The 11,809-nt window shown below is 35.1% G+C and overlaps 1 long non-coding RNA gene and 1 pseudogene across 1 annotated transcript; one reads left to right on the top strand and one right to left on the bottom strand.

Annotated features, from left to right (window-relative positions):
- Nucleotides 1–2,556: 2,556 nt before the first annotated feature.
- LOC145790340 (uncharacterized) lies at nt 2,557–3,104 on the top strand. Its single transcript, XR_014329024.1, has 3 exons — nt 2,557–2,678; nt 2,765–2,895; nt 2,988–3,104. It is a non-coding gene; the product is annotated as an uncharacterized LOC145790340 (long non-coding RNA).
- Nucleotides 3,105–4,037: 933 nt separating this feature from the next.
- LOC145792041 (protein GAMETE EXPRESSED 1 pseudogene) lies at nt 4,038–5,882 on the bottom strand (annotated as a pseudogene).
- Nucleotides 5,883–11,809: the final 5,927 nt, after the last annotated feature.

The following is an 11,809-nucleotide window of genomic DNA, read 5'->3' as shown; positions in this document are numbered from 1 at the left end:
CTTTTCCCACATTTCTCATTATATATATTTTTTTATTCATCAAATTTAATGATTATTCCGTGGACCAGTATTAATATTTTCCAATTGAAGAATAGGGAAATAATAGAGACAAAAGCAGTGAAATGACCATGTTTTAAATAAAATGTTACCTTGGTGGTGTTTGGCAAGTTAGTTTGTGGCTAAAATAGTCACAAAAGACAAAATATGTTATTTTAGTCATAATAAACAAAATATCACATCCAACCCATAATCATTATACTCTTCTCTCACAAAAAAAGTCAAAAAAGTCAAAAAAATCAAAAAGTCAAAAAGTTCTTCCCAAACCAAATTTTTTAGCCCAGATTCAAATAGCTAAAAAAATCAAAAAGTTAACACACTTTCCAAACGGAGGCTTTGTAGGGAAAGCCTAATGTGTACCCTTGTTTGGTTTATATGGTATGCATGTTATACAAAAAAGTATAACTTTTTTACAAAATATATATTTTTTATCACAAAAAATATAACTCTTTCTTTATAAATTATTTTTTTTTGTTCTCACAAAATGGGGGTGTTTGGAAAGGAAATTTTTTGTTTTTTTTATTTTTTATTTTTTTTCATTAAAAGACAAATTGGTTACAAAATAAAAAAAAAAAAAAACAAATCCAAACCAAGTATCACATCAAACCCCATAATCATTTTATTTTTTTTCTCACAAATATCACATCCAACCACAAAAAAATCCAACTAAAATTTTTTCTCCAATAATATCCTACAATTAAAAAAACCTACAAAAACAACCACTACCAGAAAAGTGACTTGTTGCGACTAATTTTTTGCGACTGACTATTAAACGGTCGCAAAAAATAATATTTACAACAACACCTGAGTCTTTCTTTTATTTATTTTGCCCCTTTCTTATTATACCTATGCCCTAACCCCCTTTTCACTTTCACTTTCCCGACGATTCACAAACACATCTCTCTCTCTCTCTCTCTCTCTCTCTCTCTAAGATTGTGATGAGAAGCAGCAGACAACAATGCCGGAGCTACTAAGGTTTGATGATCAGAACCAGTAGAGATCATTCGATTTCGTCATCTTCACCGTCGCATCCAACTTCAGCCTCTTGTTTTCCGCTTCTAGTAGCATCGATCATTGCTCCTTCGCTTCTGATGTTCACAATCACGACTCTTTCGTCTCCCAACTCACTCAGGTTCCTTTTTTTTCATTTCAATTTTATCTTCCAAAAAAAAAAAAAAAAGATTACGAGTTTGATTTTTGATTGATTTGTTGTTCCTTCGAGTTGAATATTGAACTGGAAATCAAGCAATATCAGTAACTTCATAGCATGCATGCATTTTTTGATTCAATTTTGCCGACTATGCTGAGATTGTTATTATTTTGGAAATGATGGAAAATGATCTACTATTCAAGGCGATGAATTTGATTTTCAGCCCTAGAATTTGAAATTTGTCGATTTCAAAGAGTAATTTTTTTTTTTTTGATTTGAACCAGCATTTGGTAGGACTTATTCGATATATGTTTGTTCTAACTGTTTTTGCTCCTCGAAGTTGAGTTCAGCTTGAAATCTTAAGTTTGTAATGCATTTCTGATTTTCTTTTTTCTTCTTTTTTTGGCAATTTTCAAATAAATCCTTAAAACATATTGTGGATTGCTTAATAAATAGAAGTTGAGTTTACACAGAACCAAATCATTAATACATAATCCAAATAAATCCTTGTTCAATGACATATTGTGGATTGCAAAATCAATTCAATAAATGATACTACATTTTATATTACAGAGCCCTCACTTGCCAAGTGTATTTGTTGACAATATGAGAACTCTAATATTTGTTGTGACTTCAGTGTTCATTAAAGAACATAAAACAGGGGGGAGAAAATGAATTAGGCTCAATTGATTTGAATGCAATTCTATTTCTAAATTTTGCACATTTTATTAAAATTTATGATATATAATACTATCTATTACTTTCTATGGTAGAGGCTTTTAGAGCTCTAAAATTATATAAAAAGTTTACATGACTCACAAGATTTTTAAACAAATTTATACCAAAAACTCAAATCTTACGGTACATCTAAATTCATATAACTCATCAAAATGGGGCAAAATTCAAAGGTGAGTGGGGCTAAATTTTCTGCAAGCTATTGTTGAATGACAGTATAAGTGGCTACATTTTTTTTTTTTTCTTTCAATCTCTGCAGGGGCAATTGCCCCTATTTCCCCTAATGTCCTTCCACCTTCGCAACTCAATTACCTTGCTCTCAGTATAAGCTAGTAGTGTCTTTTAATTTTTGTGTTGAGAATCTAATACGGAGAACATGTTTCTTGCACTGAGTTAATCATTTTCTTAACAGAGGATATTAATTCTAATTTGATATAAACGTCAAATCAAATATATCTGCCACTTACCTTTTGTTTGTTATTTCTATGCTAGCTATATATATTCAGATCTTAGTTTTGTTGCTTCCATCATTGTGGCCTTCTAAAACTTATGCCACATTCAGTTATTTTATTTCTTTGTATGTGCTTGTGTATTCTATATTCAAACTGAGGTTTATACCATGAACTATTTTTATTCTAATTTCTGGTCCCCAAAGCAGCCTGGAATTCTAAAGGTCTCTGAAGCAGATTGGTTGTCATCCTTGACTCCTACAGACTAGGAATAAGAATGATTAATGGTGATTAATTTTAAAACTTTCATCTAAGTAATATGCGGTAATTTGTTCATACGAGAACATATTTCATATGATGTCTTTTTGTCCAGGTTTAGAGGGATTACTATTGTCCAGTTTGGATGCTAAACTTGCTCTTAAACACTTGTTCCGCCTTTGTTTGGAGCATGAACAGAAATTAAATTCGTCTCATAAATCAGCTCATGCATATATTTTTTACAAGGTTTTCCAAGCTTTATTTCTATGTATTTTACAATTTACTTTTTAAACTCATTTGGTCCTTAACCTTTTATCTCCTTTTTTAATTGTGTCTAGGATTCAAATGCTCCTGTGATGGTTAAGATGGTGGAGCTAGTTACAATTCTTCAACAGAGAATTGTATTTCTTTTGAATGAATGCGATGATCATCCAGCTTTTCAAAAAATCGTGGATGTGATAGAAATGATTTTAGCTATTCCTCTAAGCACACCGTTGGCTGAGGTAGTATATTTGACTAAGTTTGCATGGTTATTAGGACCAATTTGCTTAATGGCAGTGGTTTTAGACCACAAGTTAATCTAAAGTGCAAAATATAATAGCAAAAACAATTGTGAAAAAGCAAATACTGATAAATTGGGAAATCCACATAAGATACCATCTAATGAAAATAGGTAATGTTAGTTGTTTCCATTTCTTTAGTCTTGTAATGCACAATGAGCAATGTTGCTGTTATACCATGTGCTTAAAACGTAAGGCATTACCAATTGGCTCAGGCTCCCTGCCCCCTGCTGTTCTTTTAAAAAAAGATAGCTTGTGCGCATTAAAAGTGCAGTAACATCTGTCTGCTTAAATTTGGGTTTTCTTTGCTGCTTTCTTCTTTGAAGGCTCTTTCAGGTTCGCAGTTCCTACTTACACTACTAGAAAATTGACTTTTTACGTCTATTTTTTTGCGACCGTCTATTTAACCGTAGCAAAAAATATACCATTTTCCAAGTCGAGGTTATGTATGTGCTTTATTTCACTTATTTTCATTTATTTATATTTTCCCTTGTTAGTCTTTCTCAAACTCTCGGCATCGCTCTCTTTCTCTCGCTCGCCCAAACACAGGTATGAATCACCCTTCCTCTCTTGATCTCTCAATATCTCTCGATCTCTTAATTCCTCTCACTCTCTCGATCTCTATCGCCTGTGTGTGTATGTGTATATATATTTGCTAGGGTTTAGATCGATACATTCATCTGTCCTTCATGATTTCTATTCTTCAATTTATGTTCTTTGCGATTTCTTCTTATGATCGATGCCTTCAATATCATTTGGAATTTTGTTCTTCGCGATTTCTTCAGAGATACGTGATTTCTGTTTTTCACTATTTCATTTCATGTAGTTTCAATTTCCAACAGATAATCGCTCTGTTCGCACTCTCTTCTTCTCTTCGATCATTGTGTTTCCTCTTTCTATCTGCTTTTTATATTTCAATTGTTGTTCATTGAGGCCATATTTATATTTCAATTCGTGATAATTTTTATTGTGATTTCTGAGCATCAATAATTTTTTCAAAGTTCCCTGTATGTTTCATAATCTTTGTGATGTTAATTGATTGTGATTTGAATTGTAAGGTTAGCCTTTTGAGAAGCAACAAGAGCAGATCCAGAATATTGATGAATTTGATATTGACAACTCTGATGGTTGTGCTATGCTTTATTCAAAGTTTTGCTCTAAAGCACTTTGAACTACTACTGTCAACAATCTAGTCTCTAAAAGTTATTAATAAATTTGCTATAGATACGCTTGGATATGGTCAAACTACCTATGTATCATTATATCTTCCTCTTCTCATCACATCATTCTTATTCAAGTCATTGCTCTTGATGATCGGATGTGTAACTATAGAAGGAAATATAGAGAGTATGCTTTAGTTGAAATGGGCTTGAAGGAGCTTGTTTCATGTGGATTTTCATTTCATGTTTTTAGGCTATTCATTTCATGTTTTTAGGTTACTCTTTATAGAAACACCAACCTGAGCCGCCAATATTGTTTTTGAACTTTCAACCAAATGATCATGGGCTTGTTGAAGCAGTTCTTGTCTTCTAAGAAGCTCCTCTTGTTCGTTCTCAAAAAAAAAAAAAGAAGCTCCTCTTGTTGTCTATTCCCAAGTTCAGCAAATTCTTGCAGAGTACCCTTGCAAACACCGAAAAGAAAAGAAAATATTCATAGGGAGGACCTTGATGGAACTTTTTTGAATTTGATGTTCTTTTTTTTTTTTAATTTTTTTTTTTACCTGTTCTCTTCTAGAGCCTGCAACTGAAATAGTTAGTGACTGAAGACCCTCAAACGCCAATGATTGTCCATCTAGAACTTGTTTTTGCTTCTCCAACGAAATCCCTGCCATATTACCAATATCATCGGCTCTTTGTTGGAGAGTGTTCATTTTTGAAGACATTGCATTTCCAACTTTACTGATCTCCTCCTCAATTTCAATAGCTTGATTCTTCATGTTACTTATTTCTTCGCCAACTTTATTGGAAGATTCATGCAGCTTTGCCATTGATTCTTCTAACTTGTCCTTCATCGTTGCTTGTTTTTCTTGTAGTTCTGACTGAGAAGTTGTAATTCCTTTGGATTGCTCATAAACTACTTCTGTATTCCTTAACACGAGGTTAACTTGAACTTCAACATTCTGCGTCAGTTTCGCCACTTGTTGGGTTTGAACATTAATCGAAGCCAAAGAATCATGTATAAGGTGCGAATTTTGCAACAGGCCCTCTGCTTTCTCTTCTATGGTCTTTAATTTGTCTTCTGCAAATTGGGCTGAATTTTTTAGTTCATTCACCAATCTCTTTGTTTGACGCTTGAATGCATCAGTCCTTCAATACCATGAAATCAAAATTCTAGTCAGTGACTGTATTAAAACCAATGAACTTGGATATACATAAATTATACGTATATGCTTTACTGTAATTGATGGCAGATGGAGTTGGTTTCAAGATAAAACTCGAGATAGATCTTCCGCGCATCCTCGTCCAATTTTGTGAGGCATTTCAACATGCTAGATTTTGCGTCGCAATGAGGTAAATGAGGCCTGCCAGAGTCTTTCTGGAAGCAATCGCTGAGATGCCAAACAAGTCTAGACCGCTTCTCTTCACCAGCTAGGATCTCCGAACATCCAGCAAAAAGATTTTGGTAAGCATTTTGCCAACACGAATTTGATGCAACTATCTTTTTTTCTATCATTCTTAACTAGTTGGATCCCCTTTCAGTTGTTCAGACTTTCCATGGAGAATTCGCCCACTATGTCATTGAAAATTGCTCTATTCTCTGAAGGGTTCTCAGTAAGAGTCTCTTTGGAGGAAGAGAACCAACTCCATAAATGAGAATGAGAGTTTTGTGAAAAAAAGAAAAAAAGAAGCAAGAACAGAGGATAATGGTGATTTTGATGACCCATCTGTGTTTCTTAACTGATTGATTGTCTGTTATCTGAATCTATTTCCAATATGATATCAAACCTGCTTTAAAGGCCAAAATCAACCAATATTAGTAAGTGACAATTGCTTTTAGGAAGTGAGATGATTCTATGTATGATGAACATAACAAATTAGGGCAAAAACATTGTTCCATGGAAAGGAAAAACATCTTTCTCTCTCTCTCTCTCTCTCTCTCTCTCTCTCTCTCTCTCAAGATATAGAAAGAGCCAGTGGGGATTGGGACAAATCAGTGAAGTTGGGTTCATACACCTTTGCTAGAGAGAGAGTTCTACACAATGAAATTATGGATTTTTTTTTTGTTTCTGTTTATTTTCTTACATGATCAATAGGTCAATGTTGCTTCGCAGCAAAACTCTAACAAAATTTCATATTCTCAACATGAAGGATATGAAGCGTTATTACTCTGAACAAAACTTTCACCTCTAACAATGAGAAGTGTATTATTGGTCCTTAGAACTTGCTGTTAATCTTCCCTTAGTTTAATGCAAATACCAGAAGCCCTTTACTGTTAATCAATTCTTTTTCCCAGAAGAACAAATAAAATTAAAAAAAAAAAACCATCCACCAAGTATTTATGAATTTAGTCAAATTTATGGGCTGTTCCATATGTATTTGGATCTTGAAAGCTTAGTTTAATTAAATGGTAGAAATTTATGATGAATAGGCTTTGCTATTGATAGTTGAATTGTTGTTGAATATTTACTTCAAAGTTGCAAGCCTTTGAAAAATACCAGTGGATGATGGCTTTGAATTCTCTCTAACACACATGGTTGAAATTGTCACTATTCACTTCAGATGAAGTGAGTTGGAAAGAAGCATGTTAGTGGTGATAATTGATGCATGACAACATAAATACAATGATAATTTGATGGTAACATTCATGGACTATTGGTGAATTCATGTTTCCCAACATGCATATAATGATAGCTTGATATTTCTATGAATATCCATTGGATATGGAACAAAATGCAGCATGTATTTCTAGTTATAGCAAACTGGATGAACAATTCTGGAAAATCTTAAGAAAAGGCTTTTTAGGTTTTGTGAATTTTCATTATAGTATGCGTCGGTAAATCCCTTTAATTATATGGTGTAGTTTGGCTGGCATCTGATCAATGACACGAATTTTGACAGCTTTACTATTGGCATGGTTTTACTCCTCCAAGGGGTTGATGGGAATCAATACTGTTCTTGGTGTCGTTATTTGAGTTGTGTACCTACCTCTTTATGGAAATGCAAACCAGACAGAAGTCTATTGCGAGGTAACTCATTCTGTCAATTTTATTGTCTTTTTTTTGGTGTTTACTTTTCCATTAATTCTCATTCCTTGCCCCTCTCTCTCACACGCGCGCGCGCGCCCGTACACAATATTCAAATCTAATATACATTGAAACAAAGAGATGTTTGCATCATGTTGTCATGGGCACTCTCAAATAAATCTAGTGGGATTACTCTTTCACAGCACCTCTTTGTTTTTGATAAACGGTTTCCAAAATTCTTTATTGCAAATTCTTGAATTACATTAGTGAAGTCAGAAACTTGATGTGAACTTCTAAATAGTGAAGTCAAATTTCTTCTTCTTGTTTCCTTTTGGTATTAATCTATGCTAGGACAAAGATTATGTTAATTATGTTCATTTTTCAAATTCTTTGGTTTATTCATTAATCTGATTGGATTGGGTGACCATTTTCTTGTCTATTTATTTGTGCAAATTATAAATTGGCATCTATATTTTTGTAATTTACTCCAAGCAAAAGAATTTAGAGAATGAATCTTTTTATTTTTCTCTTGACAATTTCTTTTGAAATAGTTTTATTTTTATTATTTCAAGTTATATTGCATTAAATTTTCAAGTCACGTGTATATGTTTTTGCAGGTTTTGTTGAGGGAGTAGTTGATATAATCGAACGGGTTGGGAGCCAAACTGAGATTATGTTGCTCTTTTTTTATTTTTATTTTTTTTATTTTTTTTGAGGACTTGAATCTTTTAGGACAATATATTTTAAGGATGGTTGATGGATATTTGTTTTTGCATGTATGAAAGTTTATATTTTGTTTGCACATTTATATGTGAATAGGTTAGTATTTCTATTATAAATTTAAATTAATTTGTTAATTTTGTTATTTTTTATTAAAAAAAATTGTTAAGTGCTTGCAATTGATTTTTTTATTGTAGCAAACGTATATGATTTTATTATCAAAATAATTATTTGTGACAGTAAAAAAATAGTCGCTAAAAGTGTTTTTTTTTTTTTTTTTTTTTTTGCGACGGCAAAATAGCAGTTGCAAAAAGTAGGTTAGGCAGTCGCAAATAGTTTGCGATTATTATTTTGCGGTCGCAAAAAGTATTTGCCACCCCCACATTCGCGACCCTCATTTGCCGTCGCATAAGCCGTCGCAAAAAGTCTTTTGCGACTGTTTTTTTATTATTTGCGACGGCTTGTAGCGGTCGCAAAAAGTACTTTTTTTAGTAGTGAACTCACTTTCCAAACACCCACAATGTATAACTTATCTAACAAAAAGTATAACTTTAGTTATACAAAACTTTTAAAATACACATCATAACTTCAAAATTCATAATTTTTATCATAAATATCGTAACTTTCTTATTACAAAATTTATAATTTCTCTTACAAAAAATAAATTTTTTTCCATAATATGCACTTGCGCATTATAACCACTCCCTACTTTGTAAGAAGAACTTTGCGCCGTAACAATATTTTTTGGGTGAACAACGCCCTAACAATTAGTGCGGGATATTAACCAAACATGAGAAAAACGCCATCAATCCAAGAAATTTACAAGTACTCTTTTTTTTTTGGGTGGTATTTCATTTGAGAAAAGATATTAATACATCTATTTATTTGGCATATGCAAGTTTTTTGAAAATGGATTCACAATGAGCGGGCCGGTCCTGAGGTGAGACAACTAAGGCTGCCTTGGGCCCTTAATCTTGAACAAAATTTAGGACTCTCAATTAAGGGAGTGTATCACTGTATTATTTCATAATTATTTCAATATTAACTCAATTCATTTATTTTTATGTTGTCGTATGATATTATTTTGATTCGTGTCTGATTGATGCTTAATGTGAAAACTTTCACTTTTAGTTAAAAATAACTTAGCAAGTTTATGGAGATGTACGGGAAAGAAATACGCCTTCTCGTATAATCCTGTTGACCAAGTCCACGCTCCTCCGTACGACGTCGCTTTATCACCTGAAAACACAAACGTGAGCTAGCCGGTGGGTGTATGCCGGAAACCTCTCCGATGAATAAGTCAGTAGGCTTGACAAATAGACAAAGCTCTATGTTCTCAGAAAGCGAAATTGTGTTGTGTTCTGTTACCTCCTCCAAGGTGATGTTTGTGAGCTTTTTATAAGTTTCGTGTGGCACAATCCTAATAGGACTTTTATTCCTCCATGCAGAGTCCTCCTAGGATTCATACTCCTAAGGATAATGCTTATCCTTTTACACCCCCCCTCACTGCTTAAACCAAGTGTGATGGTTTTCATCACGGCCGAACTGTCATTTGACCGAGATAAGCCTAATCATGTTGAGCCGCTGAGTAGGCCGAACTATTCTTAGTTCGGTTCTGTTTTTACTCATCTCGATTCTCCTCCGCTCAACCCATAGCACGGCTGAATCAATCTTAACAAATTGCGACCGGTATAACTCCTAGGTCGGTCTAACTCAAAGACATTGCTAGACCGACCTATTCAAGATATATCTCGACCGGACTAACTCCGAGACCAGCCTAGCTCAAACCCGCCCGGACTAAAGTAGCTTTACTATTCTTGAACCGAAGTAACTTCATAATTTATGGGCCGGAGTAACTATTTCTATTGGGCCGGAGTAATCATTATGGCCTTTTTACTCAGTCCTTCGCACTTTGGACCACAAAGCCCAACTCACAGCTCGGCCCATTTTTTCCCAAAAATTACCCTCTCAATTGCCCCTTAATTCCATCTGCACAGCATGATTGGGATTATTAGTCTATCAGCCGATCTGGAGTTCTTTAAGCCTTTCCAGCCGAGCTAAAAAAAAACAGTTTAGCCTCTCCAGCCGAGCTACTTTCACTCCGGGCTCCGTTTGTTCGGTCAAAACGTCTCTTCAATCACAGCGACTGTAACGCTTCCCTTTCCAATGACACGTGGCAGATTCTGATAGGCTGAGGACGGCTGTCACGCCGTCTTTCATACTTCGCGAATTTTGAACAGTCCCGCCCAAATTTTGGGCTTTCTAACAAAAACAATCCCCGTGGCTAGGTCCCTTCACTTTTTCCATTCACTTTCTTCCTTTTCTTCGAGTTCTTCATTTTTCTTGCAACTGTGAAGTATACTTTGTGTGTGCCTCCTTTACTGTTGCCGCTTCCATTTAGATCTTCTTCAATCTGGTAAGCATGCCCATCCTTCTTGCTCTGTTTTGCTGTCGTATCTGTTCTATATATTTTGTTTACCGTATTTTTGCAAAACATTTTCTTCCATTGTTGCTTTGCTTTTGTACTTTCATGAAAAAACAATAGAACTTATACGTGTATGAACTGTGTTGTAGAAAATTAGTCTCTGATCCAAAATCTTGTCCCAACCGAACTAGGATACTGTTTTTGTGCTATATCGGTAGATCACCTTAGACAATTAACCGAACTAAAACTTATAGAGATGACAGCAGCTTCGAAAAATAAACTTCTGATTCAACTTAGCCGAAATAAGATCACCGAACGAAGTTTGAATGCAATAAACCAGGAACCTCAGTCTTTAACCGAGCTAAGCCTTTGGGGCTAAGCCAGCTTTCTCAGTTTCTATATCAAACTCCGAAAGCTGCCCCTAGAGGCTCAACCGAAGTAACAAAACACATAGCTTAACCGATTTAGGCCTTGAGGCTATGCCAGCTTTTTTAGTTTTTAGACCGAACTAAGAAAGCTGTCCCTAGACGATGTCCCGGTCTGATACGCAACCCGCTCAAACCGAGCTACCAAACCTTTTGATGAACCAAGGTAGAACCAGTCCACAAGGCCGAAGTAGGGCTCTTATACCTTGCTTTTAATTTGTAGCACGGTCCAATGGTCTGTGCTTAACCCGTGTTTTCTACTTTGCAGACTTAGGTTGCCCAGGCACTCCTGCATGCGCTCAACCGAGCTACTGAGCATAATATTTGCACCGAAATAACTTATTCTTAAATTATACGGTAGATGGGAAAGTATAGATACCTAGTAAATACTCCGGGTGGCCTAGCCGAATTCAAGAAAGACTACCAAATACCTGACGACGTCCAGCTGATTCTGGCTGAAAAAGACGTCATTCCCTGGGACAACGAAGGCTTCGTCCCCTTCACCCTTTTCTCCATTATAGAAACCGGGCTACGGTTTCCGGTTCAACCGTTGATCTGTGAATTTCTTAGGCAGACCAGATTATGCCCTACCCAACTGTCCACCAATACGTATCGCATCATCATGGGAATAGCCAAACTAAACCGCCAAGCCGGACTAAATCTTGGCCTGGCCGAAATATTCCATCAATACTCCATCGGCTCAAAAGAAGATGGGTGGGTCTATTACCTTAGGATACGCCGCCGCCGAGAGAAGATAATTAAACACACACCGGACAAAGATGTAAATGACGACGACTTTTTCTGGGTCTCTGGGAACTTTGAGGATTTTCAAGCCCAAATTCCTGGC

Source organism: Camellia sinensis, chromosome 5 (assembly GCF_055761805.1).
Source record: "Camellia sinensis isolate YWXY chromosome 5, ASM5576180v1, whole genome shotgun sequence".
Taxonomy (NCBI): Eukaryota; Viridiplantae; Streptophyta; class Magnoliopsida; order Ericales; family Theaceae; genus Camellia; species Camellia sinensis.
Note: the sequence above shows the minus strand (reverse complement) of the source record. Positions and strands in the feature narration are given on the sequence as shown.